This window comes from Geotrypetes seraphini, chromosome 4 (assembly GCF_902459505.1).
Source record: "Geotrypetes seraphini chromosome 4, aGeoSer1.1, whole genome shotgun sequence".
NCBI classification, from domain to species: Eukaryota; Metazoa; Chordata; class Amphibia; order Gymnophiona; family Dermophiidae; genus Geotrypetes; species Geotrypetes seraphini.
The window spans coordinates 251,028,881-251,051,808 of NC_047087.1; the positions used below are offsets into that span (position 1 = coordinate 251,028,881).

Genomic DNA, 22,928 nt, shown 5'->3' on the forward strand with positions numbered 1-22,928 from the left:
GAAGGGGCAGGCTCACCATTCCGAGGATGGCGGGCCTGCCGGCTGGCAGGACCAGGGACCTGTCCAGCAGGACCACGTTAAAGGTTAGTGTTGGGGGTCCAGGTGGTAGGGAGGGGGGTCCAGGGTCCAGGGTGGTGGAGGGTTGTTCAGGTTAGGCGGGGATGTTGGGGGTACGCTTCGGCAGGAGAGATTGGGCATTTCTCCTGCCGGTATTTGCAGGGGGGGCTGGGGGTGTCGTAGGTGCGCCTCAGCAGGAGAGATTAGGCATCTCTCCTGCCATGATCGTTGCAGGGGGATTCAGTAATCGGTGTTGGTTTTGACAGACGCCGGTTACAGAATCCAGCTTTTAGGCAAAGGACTGGCCCCTCCTTTGCCTAAAAGGTCTTGTTTTTGGAGTTTGGGACTTGGACGATTTTTTTGGTTGGGTATGTGTTTTAATGTCAGATGTTGTGGTGGTCTGAGCGATTAAACTGCTGAATGTAGAGGTAGGCCATGACATTTCCCTGCTGCTACTGTCAGCGTTTAGGGGCTTAGGCCAAAAAGGAATTTAGACTTTTTTTTTTATTATGCCTCTCCACGGTTGTAACCTAAGAATCTTATAGTGTATCTCTTCTCCCAACCTGTACCTTATATTCGATGACTTTTTATTGTAACCCACTTTGCTGATTGTTCAGCACCTCTTGTTGTAAACCGCCTCAAGCTATCATGGCTTTGGCGGTATATAAAAAATAAAATTATTATTAAAATATAGATGAGCCTCAACTTTTTGCTGACATTGCATATCAAATTGCACATTCCAACACTGACCATGTGATAGTGGGAGGTGATTTTAATATGCCGATGGATGTTGTCCTTGACAGAAATTCCATAGCAGTATACATAAAATACCTGTTCATATGACATATGACATAACTACATCACAGAGAAAGCAATGGAAATGGACAATGAACAATCCGCAAGAGCCAATGGTATGAGTCAAAGCCTTGTTTATTTTAATTCAGGACGTACAGTAACATGGACCCAGTCTACAGTGTACATCCTGGATTAAAATAAGCAAGGCTTTGACTCATACCACTGGCTCTTGTGGATTTCTCATTGTTCGTTCCCATTGTTTTCTCTGTTGTTCGGTGTTTGTGGGACCTTGTCCTGTTTGACTCTCATTGTGGTGATAGAACATGGTCTCATTGATGTGTGCATCTTCAACAGCCTACCACACTAGCACTTTCCATTCACATCCTCATAATTCATATATGTACTTAGATGATGTCTTTCTTTCTTCAGCATTACTTAATCATGTCATTGATTCTGCTATAGAGCCCTTACACAATTCTGATCATTCTGCTGTAATGTTAACCCTGTAATTTCAAAAGACTGATATACCTGGTAAGATATAGAGATTTAACTAAGCCCTACTGGAAGATTCTGAGTTTGGGCAACTTCTCCCGGAATGGACAAACTAATACTTTCATTTTAATGCAGAAGGGAGCACTGACTATTATATGCCCTTCCCCCCATTTACTAAGCCAAGGTAGAGGTAGCAATTCTATAAGTGTTGAAGCAGCTTCAGAGCATTTAGTGCTCCGGACCACAATAGAAGCCTCTACTACGGCTTAGTAAAAGAGGGCCATAATTTGGGATGCCTTTAAGACATACCTACAGGGTAAGATTATTAGTTTTTAAGCCAAAAAGCAAAAAATGCAACGGGAAATTGTGATAGTAAAGTTTTAACCATAAATAAGATTAATTTTCCACTGGTTAATGTAATAAGAATATTAGGCCTAGACTTAGGCCCTCTTCTATCAAACCATGATAGCAGTTTTTAGCATGGGGAGCCGCGCTGAATGGCCTGCACTGCTCCTGATGCTTATAGGAACTCAATGAGCATTGGGATCAGCACGGGCCATTCAGCACAGCTCCCCATACTAAAAACTGCTATTGCAGTTTGATAGAAGAGGGCCTTAGTCATTTGGCAGCCATAATCTAAAACTTTGACAGGTTGCCTAGACGGAACTTATACGTTTTGACTTAGACCGATTCAAAACAGGTATAAGTTCCAGATAGTGCCACTGAGCTGATTGCGGCTTCCGCGATCAGCTCAGTGGCCTAGGCAATCTCTCCCCCCACCCCCATGATTACAGCAGGAGGGATGCCCAGTCCCTCCTGCTCGAAGCCACCGTGACTTCCCCAAATGTTCCCCGGCAGAAGAGATGCACAATCTTTCCTGCCGCAATTCCCCAAACCTTCCCACAATGTTCCCCAGCAGGAGAGAAGCCCTCCTACTGCAATTCCCTGAACCCTCGCCAATGATCTGTGGCAGGAGGGATGCCTAATCCCTCCTGCCGACACCCCCGCCGATGTTCTCTGGCAGGAGGAATACCCACATCCCGCCTACCTCATACCCTAACCATTCCTTCAAAAACACCCCTTTTTACTCTGGGCATACAGCAGCACTGAAAAGGTCTAAGCTGTTTTTAGATACTTCTAAAACAAATGTTGATTATCAGCACTTGGACGACATGTCTTTTAGGTTGTCCAATTACTGATTTAGGCGGGTTTTTAGACATATTTCTGTTTCAATTATGAACCTCATAGGCTATAACAGCACCAATTAAATTAGATTAGAATAATGTTAAAACAGTGTTGAACATACAGTACTGTTCTCTGATATCACTGTGTACTTTAAGGGGATGGTTTTCTCACATATGCCTAGTGTCATCTCCAATTATATTACATTATCTGGTACACCGAACCTTTCTAAATGGCCTGGCTATTACTTTTTGTTTGCTCTGTTGCTTTAATACACACAGTTTAACTTTTAACTGCATAGGATTTCTTTTAAATTCTGGACAGCTCTTTGAGAATCTCTTTAGTATTCATGCATTGCTGCACTGCTCTGCCTTGTCTGAAGTTTCATTACATACCAGTGGATCCTATAGACTGAATTTCATTGCAATAAGGAAATTAGATTATTGACTTGGTATCATTTGACAGATTGAATTTTGTTTAGTTTCTTCCTTTTTTTTGTTATCTTTTGCTACTTATGCTTGGCAATGTTAACTACCCTAAAATGAAAGACCATGATCTCACTTGGTGAAGCCCTATTTATAACCACATTTTTGAGCCGAACCTAAGTGCAATTAATTTATGAAGTCTCTAAAGCGGCACAGATTTCTCTCTACTGAGGTGGTGGTAAAAAGCAGTACATTTATTTTCTAGCAAACTAAGTGCCAATACTCAAATGCCAGGTTATTCTTCCGAAGTTATGGGGCTCATAATCGAAAGAGAAAAACATCCCCAAACTGGCCTAACATAATATAAATACGTGGACGTATTTTGACAATGTTCAAGACTGATGCATCTGTATTTACCTGTTTTGTTATTGAAATTCAATAAAATGTTTCATGAACTTTAAAAAAAAAAAAATATATACGTCCAAGTGCCAATAATAAAAATGGGGTTTGCATGTATTTCTAAACGACCTAGGACTTCATAGTGCCGCTGAACGACCATAACTAAACGGGTTGTTCTACGAGGAATGTCGAGGGTGGGAGTTAGGCGGGTCGTGGGCCGGCTTAGACTTAAATAAACTAACCCAAGTGGTTTAAATAACCCAAAATGCAAAAACTATTACATACCACTGATTTTAGAAAGTACAGCTAACAACTCTTGGCTTAGCTCTCAGGTGTTTGTTACAGGCCTCAGAGTTGGAGCCTACGCACAGTTGTGATATCACTAACTGAAACGATCGGCGTAGTGTTCTTGCTTCTGCTCCAATCATTGGCCAGGGGACCTGATGTTATCATTACTTTTTTATAACTTTTTAGTTTTTCATATTTTCAAGCTTCATAAATATTCCAACAACCGATTTAAAAATCTTATTCTCAGCAATATTTCTTCAAGTTTCAAGTTTATTAGTTTTTAATATACCGACCATCAATAGATATCTGGCCGGTTAACAATAAAATTTAAAAGGTGAGAAGTTAAAAAAAATAAAATAGTTGTCATTTTAAAATAAATAGTGCGAACATATAAGATATCAACAAGACAAACTTGAAAGTGAGGATAAAAGGGAAGGATGGGGAAAAGTTACATTTTTAAGAAGAAAAGGAGAAAGTGGGAATGGGATAAAACATATAGGGTAGGGTCGCTTAGTTAAAGCTGTTGATTGCTAGGAGAGAAAATGGAAAGAAGCGATAGTAGAAAAGAAAGAGAAGAAAAGAAGAAGGAGAAGAGAAGGAAAAAAAAAAAAAAAAGATCCAGAAGGTAAGTCTAAGCAGAGCCAAAAGCAGTGTCTACAATTCAACAATTTTCTAGCATGCACTTATCCAGCTGGTTGAAAAAAATTGACAAAAAACTACTTATCTTCAGCAATGCTTGTTCTTAAATATGCCGACGCGGCCAGCGTTTCGCGAAGTTTATTCTTGTCCGCTGCTTCAGGGCCAGTGCTCAGGCATCAATTCTCTGCCTGATCTGGTAGCCAGGAGGTAGACTGTGACTTCTTAATTCCTTGGGCTGGCAATCTGTGACTTGCAACCAGCTGACTGGCTCTGGCTCCAGAAGCAGTGGGACCACCAGCCTCAGAGTACATACTGGCTCTCAACCCAGCAAGCCAGAGCCAGTCAGCTGGTTGCAAGTCACAGATTGCCAGCCCAAGAAATTAAGAAGCCACAGTCTACCTCCTGGCTACCAGATCAGGCAGAGAGTTGATGCCTGAGCACTGGCCCTGAAGCAGCGGACAAGAATAAACTCCGTGAAACGCTGGCCGCGTTGGCATTTTTAGAAACAAGCATTGCTGAAGATAAGTAGTTTTTTGTCAATTTTTTTCAACCAGCTGGATAAGTGCATGCTAGCAAATTGTTGAATTGTGGACACTGGTGTAGAGATATGGTGAAGAAATATTGCTGAGAATAAGATTTTTAAATCGGTTGTTGGAATATTTATGAAGTTTGAAAATATGAAAAACTAAAAAAACTAAAAAGTTATAAAAAAGTAATGATAACATCAGGTCCCCTGGCCAATGATTGGAGCAGGAGCAAGAACACTACGCTGATCGTTTCAGTTAGTGATATCACAACTGTGCGTAGGCTCCAACTCTGAGGCCTGTAACAAACACCTGAGAGCTAAGCCAAGAGTTGTTAGCTGTACTTTCTAAAATCAGTGGTATGTAATAGTTTTTGCATTTCGGTTTAGATTTAGTCATACTGTATGTATAACCGAAAGTTATACAGCACAGGATCGACTAAACTTGGACATTGTGACTTAGACCATTGAAAACATTGTTTAACTCACAAAAACCCACCTAAAGTCACCAGATAAGCACTGCAAACACATAATACAGACACCCACACACTACTCCAGTGATCACCGACCCCCCCAACCCCATAAAAATCGTAATCACATCTTTAAAATTCAGCATCCAGACCATCATTACCTGGCAGCCCGGCATGGGAAAGCCTAGTTGACCTGCACAGAGGTGTCATAAGCCATCTTGGGGGTGGGTTAGGGACCCATGGAGAGGAGGCCCCATGCCCTTAAGCCCCTGTAATCCCTGATTAATACTAAAACATGTGCATTCCCCTATACACCCCCAAAACCTTTTTGTACTGGCATATAAGTGGCTCCTGCAGCCATAAGGGCTATTAGGGTGGTAGATAAGTGGGTCTAGGGGATTCTGGAGGTGGTTTGGGGGGCTCACCGTGACCTATAAGGGAGCTGTAGTGAAATGATGACATGGGACCCTTTCTGTGAAGTTCACAGCAGTGCCCTGTAAGGTACCCCACTATTTAGGTGCCATGGCTGGGTGTTCGGTCCATCACTTTGCAGACCCCTCCCACATCCAACAGGGCTTGCTCTAGGTGTTTTTGACTTGGCGAAAAGTTGGACGAAATGTGGTATAAATATGGATGATTTAGCAGCTTGGATGATCAGATCAGCAGGATGTATAGTTAGACAATTTTCAAAATGAAAAAAATTTGGACGTATTTTTCGAAAATGTGTCCTAAGCTATTTTTTACTTTGGACGACTTGCAACTTGGACGAAAACAGACTTAGACGTTCCTTTCGATTATGCCCATCCACGTGACTAAAGAAGGACCTACCCCCACAAAAGCCAGTCATAGAATCTATGAAAAAAAAACAACACAGTAGTGTGCAGAGCCTGGGCTCTTTCATTAATACTTCAATTAAGGCTTCTACTGATACAAAATACCACTGCCAAACTGATTTTTGGGAAAAGTAAGTTTGATCATTTGTCCCCCATTGCTGAAAAAGCTTCATTGGATTCCTGTTCACCTTAAGATTCAGTTCCAGTGTGCGTGCATTGTGTTCAAACTTTTGTTTGGTATTTTTATATCTTTGGTGCCGTTACCTTAGAGTGCCCAAAGATCATGTCTTGCAAAGAGCACCCAAAGTTTTAAACTCTCATTCCCCTCACTTAAAGGAATAAAAACTGTTGGGAAACTGGGTCAATCATATATTTTTAAATTAACTGAGATTTGGAATGGGATCCCATTTATTATAAAGAGGACTTAGAGATAATATAATAGGTCAATTTTAGCATGCAGTGGAAAAGGTGCTGGTGCTCAGTACCATCAACTAACTCCAGAAAAAAAAGCACTGGTAAAAAGTGGCACCTTGCTTTTATCCCTTTCCTCTGGTCAGCAAGATTGGGTTACCATATGGCTCCATAAAAAGGAGGACGGATTGAGACCTCTGGATTTTACTTCTATTGAAAGCAATGGAAGTAAAACCAAGATGTCTCATTCCATCCTCCTTTTTATGGAGCAATATGATAACCCTAATGCAAGAACCATCATAAGACTGCAAGAAAAATGAAAGTTAGCATCAGCATCCAACTCTTCAACAGATTGTCTATCCAGTTTATAAAAACAAACAAACACTGTGAGGTTCTGATATATAGATGAAAGTGTTCATTGCCTGTTAGCATGAGTCACTCTTCAACTGCATGGGATACATACTTAATGCACACTTCTTGGCATGCCCACACCTGGAAATGTTCAGGCTTTGCCTTAAGATTTCTTGGAAGATGCATAAATTGCTAGATCTCTGGAAAAGTACTAGAAAACCTTGAGAAATAATAGAATTCTGTGGATAGGGGATCTTTAGGCCAATGATACTTTTCTGCAATCCCCTTCCCCTCTCCTTCAGGAAATATGCAAAGAATTAGAGGGGACGGGCTAGAGAATGGGACATAGCTGTAAGCTCCATATGTGTTCCTACTGGTGGGGGCTGCATTGATATCATACTCTCATTTACAAGAGACAGACAGGTCATGGGGATTTCTCTGTCTCTTGTGGCAGAATGTACAATATTATTTCAGGTTTATTTAAAATTTGATTATATCGCTTATAATACTTCTAAGTGATGTACACTTTAAAATGGGGTACATTATTATAAAATAAGAATGCATCTCAAATCATACAAGGACCAACATGATATGACAGGGAAAGGGGTTGAACTACAATAGTTTAGGGCAGGGGTAGGCAATTCCAGTCCTCGAGAGCCAGAGCCAGATCAGATTTTCAGGATATCCACAATGAATATGTATGAGATGGATTTGCATGCACTGCCTCCTTGAGATGCAAATCTATCTCATGCATATTTATTGTGGGTATCCTGAAAACCTGACCTGGCTCCGGCTCTCGAGGACCGGAATTGCCTACCCATGGTTTAGGGAAGCACATAGGGGATTGACAAGGGGAATCTCTGATGTCTCCTGAGTTATATTGGCAAGAACACCAGCAGAGGACTCTCATGCAGGTCAAAGCTGTTTGATGGCAACATTGAGTTCAGCCATTATTTCCTGCTTTGCTGCATCTACTTGTCTTTACCTCTTCCACTCCTGATTCCTGTGAATAGGCAGCAGGTGAGCAGAAACAAAATGGCAGGGGCTGAAAGAGACAGAACTATGCAGCAGCAGAACCATAGACTCTGCACAAGTCATGGGACTGTGAGTGCCTTATTAGGTAGTAAGGATAGTGCTGGAGTCAGGCAGTAGGGGAGACTGCAGGCTTTGAAATTTGTCATCAGGAAGTTCATTTCAAAGGGCTGTGATTATATCCGGTATACAAACAAGCTTGCACAAGGTACATTTCTAATTTTTACCAAAGTTTTCAAGTGTGAAGATCATTTTCATAGAAAGTAATGAGTTCTATTACTGGGTCAGTTCTCTACTTAAGTCTGAAAATTAATGGAGGTAAAGACAATGAGGAATGTGGAGTAAGCTAATAGATCATTCCTGGCAACTCTGCACACTATAAGCTCTCACTATCTTGATTGTGCCTACTTTAAAAACTATTTCCAGTGGATATCCAGCCAATGGTGGCCAGCGTTTTTTAAAATGCTGATTGCCATAGGCAAAGTTATCCCCAGATATTCAATGCTGGGGTATGTCAGGACAACCACCTTATATATCTGGGGCAAATTCAATGGTGTTAGCCATTGGAGCTTAAGTCAGTCTCAGCCAATATTCAACTGGAACCTGCATAAGACAGGTCAAGTGGCACCCCCTATTGCAATTATCCCCCCCCCCCAAGGAAACAGAGGATTGCCCCAGCCACAACCCCAGCCCTCACCCATCTACCTCTATAGGACCCCCCCCCCCCCGACCAACCTGGACAAGTCCATGGTAGTCTAGACAGAAACCGGGCAGGATTGATACACAGTCACTTCTGCCTAGTACTGACCTGCAATCCAAAATGGTTTCTATGACCTCTAGCAGCAGCCTGAAGTATTTGTGGTGCTTTAAGTACTGAAAGGTTGATGCTAGAGGTTGCAGCAACTATTTTGGACTATAGGCCCATGCTAGTGGGCAAGTGGGCATTGATCCTGCCCAAATTAACTCTAGACCACCAGGGACTTCTCTAAGTAAGCCTGGAATGGTCTCTAGACATGGGTGGGAGGGGAGGGGGAGAGGAGGAGTAGCCTTATAGTTTCTTCGGGGGTGGGAGTGGGAATCATAAGGGAGGGCTATGAGACCTTATTTGGGTTTAACCAGGCACTGCACGATATTCAAACTGGTGCCCGGTTGAACTTGATGCAAAAGTTAAGGCAACTTTTTTTCTGTCCTAAGTTTTAGCACATACCTGTTAACTTGCTAAGGCCTTGCCCTCACCCAATGTCCACCCCCGGCCTGCCCATAATCTTGCCACTGTGGGGTTGCCATTTAGTGGCAGTGCTCAGCGACCCTGTTTAGTTACACATCACTAGATATGGCTAGTTAGTCCAAAACAAGTAATTTAAACAGTGAGGAGCCTCTCCTGGCTGTTTTCATGACTCTGAATATCAGGCACCCACTTATTTATTTATTCTTTCGTTCTATTCAGCTTCAGAGACCCAAAATTATCTTGGATTAAACAGAGCATATTACCCTCCCTCCCTTTCACAAAACCGTGATAGTGGTTTTTAGCGCAGGCCAGCGCGCAGAATGCTCTGCGCTGCTCCCGATGCTACTAGCATCAGGAGCCACGCAGAACATTCAATGCACTAGCCAGTTCTAAAACCCGCTATTGTGGTTTTGTAAAAAGGGGGGCTTAATGAGCTAACTTTGACTCTTTTATTGTTTTCCAGATTACTCAGAGAAGGTGTTTACCTTGCAAATGTCCCCCATGCCATTATATTTGTCTGGCGTTTATCCAGAATTTCCAAACATCTTTCAGAGAAGAGGGGAGGGAAGGTTCGTAAATACTTGTTATGCCTGTTGAAAGCAGCAGTATGCTGTAAATACTCCAGGTTATTTGTATCCAGAAGAAGAGAGCAAAAACACTTTTTTGGTGTCATGTCTCTGCAAGAGTTTGCAATCTTACTTCCGACAGAGTGTTGACGTTTAAATTCAGCAGTAGGCACTGAGATTTGTGCTTCAAGGTTTAGTGAGTTTTAGCAGATCCTTTTATCAGCTATTTGGCTTTAGGGGAGAAAATGGACAGTGAAGTATTTTTACCTCATCTGGAAATGGCACCTTTCAGACATTTGGCCCCGGTACATTTATTTTATCTTTAGCCACTTACTGTAGTTATCACACTGCATGTGGTTTTGAGACCTTATTATACCTCTTTTGTAGTCTATTTTTATCAGAAGATAGAAGTAAAGGTTACCAAGATGACCTCTGGCTTTCTTTAACCTAACTCATTATGTAGCTATGTTTAAAGATTCTTCTTTGAAGCATGAAATCAGGTCCACTTTTATCTGTCTTAAGGAGCAGACCAGTGACTTATGAGATGAGAAGATCAAGTCCTTTCAAATTGATATTGCTCAATTGAGTTGAAATTCTGTTGTCCCCTTTCCAGGCAAGAAATAAGGATGAATATATTTCAAATCTAAGAACAAAGAAAATGAATTCCTAAAACCTTTCAGAGTGTATGATATGAAAGTTTCACTTAGATCAGATTAAAATTTTTATATTTTTATTATAAATCTTTATTTATATACCATGAAAGCCTTTTGGTTCGAGGCGGTTTACCTGAAAAATGGCTGAGGAGAATCAGTGACCTACGGCAATAGAGAGAGGACTAAAAATTGTATAGATTGCATAGATGGAGGTCAAGCAGGGTTTTATAAGGAGGGGATAAATAAATAGATAGGAATGTTCACAGTCTTACAGCAACAACGTAGAATAGGAACATACATAAGAATAGCCTTGCTGGGTCAGACCAATGGTCCATCAAGCCCAGTAGCTCGTTCTCACGGTGGCTAATCCAGGTCACTAGTACCTGGCCAAAACCCAAGGTGTAGCACTATTCCATGCTACCAATACAGGGCATGCAGTGACTTCCCCCACTATTTCACTGTGTTTAATTTGTGTTCCCTTAAGTTTTAGTATTGTTTCTCTGTGTAAATTAAGTGGGTCTAGTCACGTTCAAGGATTCCTTTTTGACTTCTACACCCCTTTCAACTGGTCAGTGAAACCCTTGTACCCGTTTCCTAAATATCAAGTCCACTAATGACTATTGCCAGCTACGTTTGTCACTAATTGTTAGCTGTTAACAGTGAATTACAGTAGTACACAGTTAGACTCCCAATTACCGTCCTAATAACTGCCTCCGTTCCTATCTAGAAAGTTCATTAAATTGCCTCTGATTTCAAGCCCCTTCTTCATTTGATCTCTTCTCACGTCCCCCATTTGACCTCTTCTCACATCCCTTGAGGGTGTGAGTATCACTGGTTAAGAGTCCCAGTTTGGTAAGGAAGGTGTTTTTTTTCTGTAAATTTCTAGTGGTATTCTGTCCCTCAGGGAGAATGTTATGATATATGAAATACTGGAATAGCATTCCGTATCTGACTTGAAGGTGTGTGGTATTTCTGGAGCTTGAAACAAAATCTATACCCTTCTTGTAATGTACAGTATTTCATAAGTACACATGACAGGCTGTAATAGACATACTGCATCAAACAGATTCTCTGACGTTTGTGATACCTTTCATTGTACCAGTACAAAGATTATTCAAAGATGAGATTGTATAAGAGCTTTTGAGAGCAGTAAAGCTCCTTGAATACTATACAAAATTACTGCATCAAATAAGAAGTGTTCTCTGCTTTTGTCATTCTTTTTATAACTTACCAGGACCAGTGGCTGAATGGGACGTACTATACAATATCATGTGAGGAAACCTGGTTCAATTCATAGGCTAGGATTTTGTTCCCCAGAACAGCAAGAAATGGGGATTTTGAGTGAGGAGTATTTAGCATCCCAAATGAAGGAGAGTCTTAGTCATCTCTCTACAGCATCAACTAGCAGCCAGATTTGGGGGCCCATGTTAGCTGTATTCTGGAGAGTTCTAGTGTTTGTGTTCCCTGGTAGAGAGTTGTTCAGACTGGGCAGAATCTGAAAAGATCCTGATATATATTTAGCAATTAAAGGCTAATGGTGTCATGAGATGGTCCTGATTGAGTTAAAGGTCCAAAGGAGCAAGAGGAACCTGCAGGCTGGAAATAAAAGTTCCTTTGGAATTTTTCTGAAATAGGTTTCTTAAAATCTAATTGTATTTTTGTAACATCATAATCGGTATAGACCAGTTAATTAAGTTCAGTGACTATAGGGTCATTTATGACTCTCATATCAACAACCATATAGCATAATACCATTCACATACTATAGAATATATACAGTGTGTCCCTTTATGGGTCAACTTTCAGATAGTTCATTTTAGTTATGGACAAACTGTTGAAAGGTACCCTCTTTAAAATAAAGAAATGTGAAACAATTATATGATTTTAGTACAGAAATTTGCATATGGTTATTACTAAAAAGGCAGTTAGTAAAAGAGCTCAATAGTGTCACAATATGCCATGACACATCTGGTTTCCAAATTCATTTTCATTTTAGAAAGAGACGGCTTATTTGGCTATGCTGTTATATTTAAAGTTATGCAAATAAGGAACTCTAGATGTAACAAAATTTTTAAAATGTACCAATCAAAAACAGAGCAGGTTAATGAAGTCATGATGTCATCTGACCTGAGTGTTGAACTAAAGTGTTTGGGAGAGGTAAAAGGGGCCATTAGGTGCATATTAAGAAACTGTTTGAGTCAGAGATCAGTGGGTGTTTTGCTACTGGAACTGAATTGATTTAATAAAGTAGTGCAAATGTTTTTAGGGGAACAGATAAGAACATAAGCAATGCCTCTGCTGGGTCAGACCAGAGGTCCATCATGCCCAGCAGTCCGCTCATGCGGCGGCCCATCAGGTCCAGGACCTGTATAGTAATCCTCTATCTATACCCTTTTCCTTCAGGAAATTATCTAATCCTTTCTTGAACCCCAATACTGTACTCTACCCTATTACACCCTCTGGAAGCACATTCCAGGTGTCCAACACCCTTTGGGTGAAGAAGAACTTCCTAGCATTGGTTCTGAATCTGTCCCCTTTTAATTTTTCCGAATGCCCTCTCGTTCTTGTAGTTTTCGAACGTGTGAAGAATCTGTTCCTCTCTTCTTTCTCTATGCCCTTCATGATCTTATAGGTCTTTATCATGTCCCCTCTAAGTCTCCACTTTTCCAGGGAAAAGAGCCCCAGTTTCTCCAATCTTTCAGCATATGAAAGGTTTTCCATACCTTTTATCAGTCGCTTCGCTCTCCTCTGAACCCTCTCGAGTATCTCCATATCCTTCTTAAGGTATGGAGACCAATGTTGGATGCAGTACTCTAGATGCGGATGCATCATCGCCCGATACAATGGCAGAATAACTTTTTTCATTCTGGTTGTAATACCTTTCTTGATAATACCTAGCATTCTGTTCACCTTCTTAGAGGCCGCTGCGCACTGTGCCGATGGCTTCATTGTCTTGTCCACCAGTACCCCCAAGTCCTTTTCTAGGCTACTTTCACCCATTACCAGTCCTCCCATCGTATAGCTGTACATCGGGTTCCTGTTTCCTACATGCAAGACTTTACATTTCTCTACATTAAACTTAATCTGCTATCTTTTCGCCCACTCTCCTAGTTTGTTCAGGTCCCTTTATAAATCTTCACAGTCCTCTTTAGTCCTAACTCCACTAAATAGTTTGGTGTCGTCTGCAAATTTTATTGCTTCACACTTCGTTCCTGTTTCTAGATTATTTATAAATACATTGAACAACAGCGGTCCGCATACCAATCCCTGCGGAATACCACTTGTGACCCTCCTCCAGTCAGATTAGTGGCCCTTCACTCCCACCCTTTGTCTCCTACCTGCCAACCAATTTCCGATCCATCTATGTACGTCTCCTTCCACCCCATGGTTCTTCAGTTTCCGCAGTAGATATTCATGGGGTTCCTTGTCAAAGGCCTTTTGGTAATCCAAGTATACGATATCTATGGAGTCCCCTTTGTCCATCCGTTTGTTAATTCCTTCGAAGAAATGCAATAAGTTCGTTTGCAGAACCCATGTTGGCTTGTTTTCATCAGTTTGCTCCTTTCTAGATGCTCATTGATGCTGTCTTATCAGCGCTTCCGCCATCTTCTCCGGAACCGAAGTCAAACTTACCGGTCTGTAGTTCCCCGGGTCGCCTCTCGGTCCTTTTTTAAAGATGGGCGTAACATTAGCTATCTTCCAATCCTCCGGGATCATGCCTGTTTTCAGGGATAGATTGCAAACCTGCTGTAGTAGTTCCGCTATTTCCTCCTTTAGTTCTTTCAATACCCTAGGGTGGATTCCGTCCGGGCTCGGAGATTTGTCAGTTTTTAATCTATCTGCTTGCATATGTCTTCAAGGCTTACTTCCATGGATGTTAATTTTTCTGCTTGATCTCCCTTGAAGATTTTTTCAGGTTCCGGCACATTGGATGTGTCCTCTTTTGTAAATACTGATGAAAAGAACATGTTTAGTCTATCCACCACTTTTTTTTCCTCCTTTATCACCCCTTTCCTATCTACGTCATCCAGCGGTCCCACCCTCTCCCTTGCTGGCTGCTTCCCTTTAATATATCTGAAGAATATATTTGAAATTTCATGCTTCCCTGGCTAGCCTCTCTTCATATTCCTCTTTTTGCTCTTCTAACCACGAGGTGACATTCTTTTTGATGCTTCCTGTGTTCTTTACAGTTCTCCCCGGTTTTGTTCTTTTTCCATTTCCGGAATGAATTTTTCTTATCTTCTATCGCTTTCTTCACTTCTTTAGTTATCCACGCTGGTTCTTTTTGCATCCTTTTCTAAATCTGGGGATAGACAGATATTGCACCTCGCTTACCGTGTCCTTGAATAAAGACCAGGCTTGTTCTACAGTGCGATTTCTTTGATCTGTTCCTAAGTTTCTTCCTTACCATTACTCTCATCACTTCGTAGTTTCCTTTCTTGAAGTTAAAAGTTATCGCTGTGGTTCTCTTTCCCTTCGTTATTCCTACTTCAACTTTGAACTTGATCATATTGTGATCGCTGTTTCCCAACGGTCCCACTACTTCCACTTCCTTTGCAGGTCCTCTTAGCCCATTAAGGATTAGATCCAGAGTGGCATTCCCTCTTGTCGGTTCTCTGAAAAGCTGCTCCATGAAGCAGTCCTGTATAGCCTCCAGGAGTCCGGTCTCCCTAGCGCATTGTGAAATTCCAAGACTCCAGTCTATCCCGGGATAGTTGAAGTCTCCCATAACAATTGTGTTACCGCTTTTGCATTCTCACATCATCTCGGCTTTCATTTCTTCATCTGTTGCTTCGGTTTGTCCAGGTGGACGATAGTACAGGCCCATCTTTATCTCTGGCCCTTTCCTTCCCGGTATTTTAACCCATAGTGATTCCAATTTGTTGGTCATCGCTGCTGTGTCCATTCTGGTCGAGTGTACGCTTTCTTTTATGTATAGGGCTATTCCTCCTCCTTTCTGGCCTGACCTGTCTTCACGATAGAGTTTATACCCTAGCAGTGCTATGTCCCATTGGTTTTCTTCATTCCACCATGTTTCAGAGACCCCAATGATGTCTAGGTTCTCTTTTTTGGCCATGACTTCTAATTCTCCCATTTTATTTCTTAGGCTCCTTGCATTAGTATACATGCAGTTTAAGTCCTGGTAATTTGATGACTTCATTACTTTTTCCTGTGCTACGATCTTTATTTTCTTTTCCTGTGCTACGATCCTCTTAACATCCTCCTCTTGATCTGTCCACTCTTGTTTTTTGCCCATTGTGTCCTCCCAGCATTTTTCCCACTCAGTTTCCTCTCAGGATACCTTCTTCCGAATCGTCGACACATGGTCAGCTGTCGGCTTTCCCCTTCTTCTTAGTTTAAAGCCTGCTCTATTCCTCTCCTGACGTTGGTTACTAGAAGTCTAGTTCCCGCCGCGCTCAGGTGTAGTCCATCTCTCCTGAAGATCTTGCTCTTGCCCCAAAACGTTGTCTAGTTCCTCATGAAGTGGAACCCCTCTTCCTCATCCATGCATTTATTGACTGTAGTTCCATCTGCCTCTTCATATCTGCCCTCGGTACTAGTAGGATCTCTGAAAATGCTATCTTATGAGTCCTCATCTTCAACTTCCTTCTCAGAATCTTGAACTGTCCGATCAGTGCATTTCTACTGTAGTCTCTCCTGCTGACATCATTTGTCCCGATGTGGATCATGACTGCAGTCTCTTCCATCTCTGCTCCTTCTAAGATCTTATCAATTTTGTTGACAATGTCTTTTGCTCTCGCTCCTGGGAGGCAAATCACTAGTTGATCCTCTCTTCCTCCTGCTATGTGACTGTCTACTTGCCTTAGGATTGAGTCTCCCACTAGGATCGCAGACTTTCCTTTCTTCAGTTTTCGCTCCGGTCGCAGATCTATGTCCTCGGTGTGCTTCGCTGCTTCTTCTTCAAAGCATCGACAAGACCTTGCTTCCCCTTCCTGTGGGATTCCTCTATGGGTTTCTTCCTTGGAGTCATCTTCCTCTTGTTCTCCATTCCATGTGGGTGTGTCTTCATCTTTCCTCAGATGTTCATGTCCTTCCACCCTCCTCCTGTAGGCTTCCTCAATGAATTCCTTGAGTTCCCTGACTTCCTCCTCAATGTGTCTCTCTCTCATGGAGTTTTCAGCTGTCCTGATTGGATCTTCTGTGGTGTAGATACAAGAGATCTTCAAATGTTTCCACACTTTTAATGTTTTTTAACATGTTTTAATAAATATCTCAAAAGCAAATTGCATTAATTTTCCACATAATCACCTTGTTTTGTGATACATTTTTCCCTGCATCCTATTAACTTCTTAATGTCATCAGAAAAGAATGTTATTGGTTGAGCGCGAAGATATGAAAGTGTGGAAATTTTTAAAGAATCCTTGTATATACACAAAGGGTAACATTTACAGTTTACTACACTTGCTATATTGCTTTGGGGTATAATACAAAAATCAAAAGTATGAAAGGAACTCCAAATCTGGAATAGTAAAGCACATTCTTACTAAACCACATATTCCTACAGAGTGATAATAGGGCTCATTTTCAAAAAAGATTGACATCCAAAATAATAATAATAATTTATTTATAACCCGCTATACCTTAACAGTTCAGAGCAGTTTACAACAAAGAGAATTTGCCAGACGCAGTTGAAATACAAATGGAATTACATAACTAGTATAGTTGGGTTTCTTTAGCCAAAATTGTCTTACAAAAGATTTCATAGACAACATAAATCAGCACTTAGATGTCTATCTAGTCAAAATGTCCAAATGGGCATTCTCAAAACAGGCTTTCTAGATGTTATTCTGGTCATTTTGACTTCAGTGCGTCCAAATCTTAAGGGGACGCATTAAGAGGCGGGTTTTAGGTGGGTTTAAGACTTGGATGCTCGACAGACATAATCAAACCTTTAAAAAACACCTCCTGGGCTTCTTTTGGACGTTTGGAGCTAGACCTAATCTAAAAGTGTCTAAATGCTAAAAAGGTGCCCAAACTGACCAGATGACAACTGGAGCAATTAAGGCATGCCCCCCCCCCTTACTCCTCCAGTGATCACTGACCCCCCCTCCCACCATCCACAGATGTGTGTGTGGGGGGGGGGAACCCAGTACTTTCTAGCCTATATTATGAGGGAGTGATTTGGGTAGTGTTTTGGGAGGTGTCAAATGTGGTGCTTCGAGGCTTCATTATTGACTACAGGTATGTGTCCAACTTCCTAAATTCTGAGCATTATTTTGCCACTGTAGCTGCAGAGTGTTATCTTATTTTGTTAAGTGCCAATTTGCAAAAACTAAATTATATGTTTTGACATTGTTTCATATCATTGATTGAATCATATCCACATCATAATCCTCATGTTTGGGCTGAGAACTTTTCAGTACCCCCTCCTACTGCTTCAGATGGTCACAAAGACATCATTCTGAGCCCAGAGAGCAGAGGGGCACTCTAAGGATTACTGCAGTGAATTTTACATTAAAAGTCACTATAACTTGTTTATATTTTATGGTGAGCCCTCTAAAACCTGTTGTCCCTACATTAAGATGACACCTGCAGGCATAAGGGCTATTGTGGTGTATAGGTGAGTGCAGTAAATTTTGGGTGGGTTTTGGAGGGCTTACCATATAATATAAGCGTTAGATAGATTGTGAGCCCACCGGGACAGACAGGGAAAATGCTTGAGTACCTGATTGTAAAAACCGCTTAGATAACCTTGATAGGCGGTATGTTACATTACATTAGGGACTTCTATTCCGCCTATACCTTGCAGTTCAAGGCGGATTACAACAGAGCTAACTGGACAATTCCAGTGAAGTTACAACAGTTTTGTTTTTTGTTTTTTTTTGGTTACAAGGGAGGAGAGGTACCTGGATTAATTCCGGAAGAACTTGCAAATTGGATATTAAATTGACTGTACGTTACTGTGTGATATAAAAAATAGATTACAGTTAGAGTACAAATAAGATTACGTTACATTTCAGGGATCTGAATACTTGGTTGGTGTTTTGGGGAGGAAGAGATTATTTAAGTGGAGGTTTTGGGGTATATACAATCCTAATAAACTTGAAACATCTGTACCTGGGACTTTTAATGTGAAATTCACTACAGTACTTCTGAGAAGTACCCCTCTGCTATGCTCAGCTGTCTGAACTATTTGCAGGCTGCCTGGATGTCAGGAAAACTTGATTTTCTACATTTTTCACGTGAACATCTTTATATTCGGGTATGGCCAAAAAAGACAGATGTAGTAGGGCCAAAATGTCTAGATAAGTTAAATTATCTGAAAGCAATTGCTCTCTTTTGCATGTGTTGCAGTCAGGCTTTTGTCCTTTATATAGCGCAGAGACAGTTCTAGCTTCTATTCTAGATTGTTTGAATAATCTGTTCAGTAAAGGTAATAGTGCATTGATAATGCAGTTTGATATGAGTAATGCTTTTGATTCAGTAGATCATAAAAAGCTACTAGAATTTTGGATGCCATAGGACAGGGGTAGGCAATTCTGGTCCTTGAGAGCCGGAGCCAGGTCAGGTTTTCAGGATATCCACAATGAATATGTATGAAATGGATTTGCATGCACTGCCTCCTTGAGATGCAAATCTATCTCATGCACAGGCGTCCGGACGGCTTTTCAAAACCTGGCAATTTGTCAAGGTTTTGAAAAGCTTTGAGCTCATGGCTGCATCTGGAGGGCATCTTCACATGTGCAGACGCAACGCAGTGATATCACATGCATCGCATCACACCCGCACATGCTCAGAAGCCCTCCAGACGTGGCTCCAAGCTTGAGGAGAAGAGGTTTTGGGTTTTGGGGTTTTTTTGAGGGGGGGGGGAACAGGGCAGAGCTGGAGGCAGGGTCGTGTTACTGGATTTTGCTGTTACAAAATCTGATAACCCTAATAAAACCACTCTTCCAAGATTCTCCCACTGCAAATGCACCGAAGGGCATAAGAATGGGCTTTGATGCATTTGCCGCAGGGGAATGGTTAATGTGGCTTTGTCAAAGGAGCCCTATGGGGGTCCTTTTACTAAGGCGCGCTAGCCGATTTAGCGCACGCTAAATGCTAACGCGTCCATTATATTCTATGGATACATTAGCATTTAGCGCACGCTAATATTTAGTAAAAGAGGGGGTATATTTGTTGCAACTGCCTATATATGTTAGCATTGTGACAAATCACCAACTGCCCTATTTGTTATGACAGTGTTCGATCATGAAGGAGTGTTAACCCTCTCTTTGACACAAAGGATCAAGAAGTATATAGGGCTGTAGTTATCAATGGTGGCTACCATTAAGACAGGCTATTTTACCACAGGTCCCCAATACAGTACTCCCCTGAAATTCGTGGGGGTTCCGTTCCAGGAACCCCCGCGAATCTTGAAAAACCGCGAATACGGTTTTTCGTGGGGGAGACTGGAGATGGCAGTGGGAGAGGCAGAAGAGAGCAGCCGGAGCACCGGCGAGTGAAGGAAATCACTCACTATATGCTCCGACCGCCTCTTCCTGCACTAAAGTCGGGCCTTACCAATCAGGAGCTGCTTTGGCACGCAGCTCCTGATTGGTAAGGCCCAACTTTAGTGCAGGAAGAGGCGGTCGGAGCATACAACGAGTGATTTCCTTCACTCGCCGGCACTCCAGCTGCTCTCTCCTGCCTCTCCAGCTGTCCTTTTCTGGTTGGCGGTCGGAAAATACCGTGAATGACTGGAACCGCCAACCGTGAATGACCGGGAGAACACTGTATTGCAATGAGATATAGTTACTATTAACCCAGATTAACAGTAAAATAACCTCTCTTAATAGTGATCCACATGGATAATTTCCCAACATAATATCCAAGGAGAAGCAAGTTCAAATAATTAGCATTAACCCTTTCTGTATTACAAGGGGGTGTGAAAAGTTCTCAGCCCAACCAACCAACATCCTAAATTCTGAACGTTATTTTGCCACTGTAGCTGAAAAGAGTGTTATCTTATTTCATTAAGGGGTCCTTTTACTAAGGCGCGCTAGCCATTTTAGGGCACGTTAAATATTAGCGCGTGCTAAACGCTAATGCATCCATAGACTATAATGAATGCATTAGTGTTTAGTGCATGCTAATATTTGGCGCGCGCTAAAACGACTAGCATGCCATGGTAAAATGACCCCATAGTGCCAATTTGCAGAAATGAAATTCTGTGCTTAGACACTGTTTCAGACCATTGATTGAGCCGTATCCATCTCATTCTCTTCTTGGTTGGGCTGAGAACTTTTCAGCACCCCTTTGTATGTTGTATTAACTATTAGGATTGTTACACTAAAGCTAGATGAAAAGCAAAGATCTGGGAAACCTGCTGATTTACTATTAGACTCACGCAAACAAAATCACTCCATAAATTGTGCTCAGTAAAATGTCTTGGACAGGAAGAAAAAAGAAATGGTTCTTAAAAATGCAGCTCAATACAATAAAATAATATTAATACATTTTTTTTTAATGTTGTTATAATGGAGTTAACCACAGGCCACTTAGGGAAATTTCAATTACAGATGTATTTGCCTAGTGGGAGCAGTGAGTCAGATTTCTAATTGTTCTGTCCCTGGCGTTGAGCTGACTTTCACAATTTTTTTCCTGTCCAAGGAACACATTTTTAAAAATAATAGTAGTTATTTATTTAACCCCTCCCCCTTTTTTATCAAGCTGCACTAGAGGTTTTTAGTGCAGGCTGGCAAGATAAATGCTCCAATGCTCATTTACCATACTGGCTCATGCTAAAAACTTCTAGCGCAGCTTGATAAAAGGGACTGTTATTTAAAAAAAATATATTTATATCCCACACATCCCAAAATTTGTGCGGAATACATAAAAACATACAAGAGATGTTTGAAATTTACCAACCTAGAAGAAATTTAAGATCTGAAAATTCAATGAAATTGAGTATTGAGGGCCAGATGTCTATTGCGCATGTCAGGATTGGAGCATCAATGATGTCTGTGGCCAGTGTGAAACTTTGGAATGGCCTGCCTGGTATTCTGCGATTTTGTGAGGGGACGATCAATTTTAAGAAAGTGTTTAAAAACGCAGCCTTTTGTCAATGCCTTCCTATGCTAATGTTTTAGGAGTCTTTTCAGTTTTAAGATATAGGGGCCCTTTTACTAAGACGTGCTAGCCGTTATAGCACGCGTTAAATGCTAACGCGTCCATAGAATATAATGGATGTGTTAGCGTTTAGCGGCACGCCTTAGTAAAAGGACCCCCTAGTGTTAAGAATATATATATATATTTTTTTATATTTTATTTATTGAAATTTCAGACATAGTACATTCAAAAATAATATGAAACAATATAATGGTGTGTTAGCATTTAGCGCACACTCATCTTTAGCGCATGACAAATTGGTTAGGGTACTTTAGTAAAAGGACCCCTTTAGGTTGCTTTAGATTTCCCATATTTTTGCCTCTCCCTCTTTTTATGGTTGTGGTCTATGAATGATTATCCCTTTTTTAAAAATTTTTATTATTATTCCTTTATATTCTGTAATATCTATTTTGCTTTTTCAAGAGGAATCTTGTGATACGAATATGGAAAATGTATAAATAAATAATAATAATAAATAACCATGCATATGTATTATATCACTGTCAACAGGTTGCCTTTCTAATTTAAATTATTCTTAGCAGGTAGAGAAAATGAGACATGCGTGCTTAGTACAACTTCAGGGTTTATTATACATTTAAAATTGCTTTCTTAAAATAATAAAAGGCAAGCTTTTATTTTGAAAAGATTTGGATGTACAGTTATTAGAGCTCATAAACTTTTGGGGTGTGCTTATATTCTCAGATGGAACCTCACACCACTCATCTAGGGCTCCTATTATCAAGCAGCGGTAGAGCGTTTTACCACGGGTCAGCGAGGTAAATGCTCCGATGCTCTTAGGAATCAAATGAGCATCAAAGCATTTCCCTCTCTTGCCCACAGTGAAAAGCTCTACCACTGCTTGATTAAAAGGAGCACTTAATGAATAATGTATCAAGTATTAATGATCTCTAGACACCTATTATAATTTAACTAGTCTTTAAGCCCGTTACATTAACGGGTGCTAGAATAGATGTGTCTGTCTGTCTGTGTTTCTTTATCTCTCTCTCCTTGGCCGCTGTCTGTATCCTTCTGTCTCCCCCTCCCTCCCGAGCAAAGCTGTCTGCCCTCAGCACCCACCTCCCCCCCAAATGTCTCTCCATGGCCCTCTTCTGTCTCCCCCCCAGAGCAAAGCTGTCTGTCCCCAGCACACCTCCCCCCAAAGCAGCCCCCTTTCCCTATCTCTCCATAGCCCCTTCTGTCTCCCCCTCAGTACACCCCTCCCCCCAAAGCAGCCCCCTATCCCTCTCCCTGTCTCTCCATGGCCCCTTCTGTTTTCCCCCCAGAGCAAAGCTGTTTGCCCCAAGCACACCCCTCCCCCCAAAGCAGCCCCTTTCCCTCTCCCGCTGACTCTCTCTCTGGCCCCCTTTCTCTGTCTGTCTTTCTGTCCCTCTCCCTGCCCCTGTGTCTTTCTTTCTTTCTGTCTCCCTCCCTCCCACTATCTGTCTGTCATTTTTCCCCATTTCCCTGTGCAG

The 22,928-nt window shown here is 41.5% G+C and overlaps 1 protein-coding gene across 5 annotated transcripts in view; it reads left to right on the forward strand.

The window, feature by feature from the left end:
• The window catches only part of PCDH15 (protocadherin related 15), a 2,123,136-nt gene that overhangs the window by 883,369 nt on the left and 1,216,839 nt on the right, over positions 1-22,928 (forward strand). Inside the window, exon 1 of one of the 5 annotated variants that reach the window (XM_033941004.1) lies at positions 7,841-7,885. The exons of 2 other annotated variants lie outside the window; for them this stretch is intronic. The gene's annotated coding sequence lies outside the window, so the exon portion shown is untranslated. Of the gene's footprint in view, positions 1-7,840; positions 7,886-7,926; positions 8,106-9,643; positions 9,695-22,928 lie in introns of those variants that run through there. 2 more of the 5 variants (XM_033941003.1, XM_033941005.1) reach the window with 2 other exon arrangements.